General features: G+C 48.9%; 1 non-coding gene across 1 annotated transcript; it reads right to left on the reverse strand.

Moving 5' to 3' along the window:
* Positions 1-709: 709 nt before the first annotated feature.
* On the reverse strand, positions 710-836 carry MIR9076 (microRNA mir-9076). The gene has a single exon (NR_128099.1). It is a non-coding gene; the product is annotated as a microRNA mir-9076 (primary transcript).

Below are 836 nucleotides of genomic sequence, written 5' to 3' on the forward strand. Positions count from 1 at the left end.
CCCCTTCCTAATACCGTCACGTCAGGGGGTCTGAATATAGGAACTCTGGGGGCCACAAACATTCAGTGCGTAACACTTGTGTTTAGTGTTGTTACAAAGGGTGAACAAAGAGCTGCTGGGTAAATTCATTTTCCAAAGAAATTTCCAATACGCTTTTGATGCAATTGTGCTATGAAGCTCGGCCCATACATTTCTGAAACTACTCAGGCAGGACAATAGCTACAGACCCCAGGATTTTCTCTGACCGACTTGGTGAGAAACGGGCCAGTCTCTAACCCAACCTCTCCAGCCACGGGGGCCGTGCTCTCCACTCTCCGCAGGCGGGCCGGGGCCACATGCCTGCCCTGGTAGCCAGGCCTCCGAGTGGGCAGGTGTAATTGTCCAAAGGAAGGTGGGGGTTCTGTCACCAAAATAAAGGCTTTTGGGAAGCTCAAAGCCACAAATGTCCACTACTTGGTTTTCTCTTCTTCAAACATGTCCCCAGCTTGCTAGCCTGGATAATGTTCTTTCTTCTGAGATCCCTGAGACCCAGATTCGCTTGTTATTTCTAACTGAGTTCGGGGCAGACACAGAGGATCTCTATCATTCACTTTTCTTATTATTGAGAGAGAAACAGTTAGCTGTAAGGAAACAACAGTTCGCTTCCTTCTCTGGCTAAAGCAGCTTAGTTTATCAAATGTCCCCTATCACCTGGCTGTTACCAGGGGAGCTGGGTGGAAAGCCTCCAGCGCTGTGTAATTCCTTAGATCCTGCACTCCTGTTAGCCACCCAACCCTGCTCGGGTCACGTGAGTCCAGGAGAACAAGACGAAAAAACAAACATACATCCTCACTGAA

The sequence above is a fragment of the Equus caballus genome, chromosome 3 (assembly GCF_041296265.1).
Source record: "Equus caballus isolate H_3958 breed thoroughbred chromosome 3, TB-T2T, whole genome shotgun sequence".
Classification (NCBI taxonomy): domain Eukaryota; kingdom Metazoa; phylum Chordata; class Mammalia; order Perissodactyla; family Equidae; genus Equus; species Equus caballus.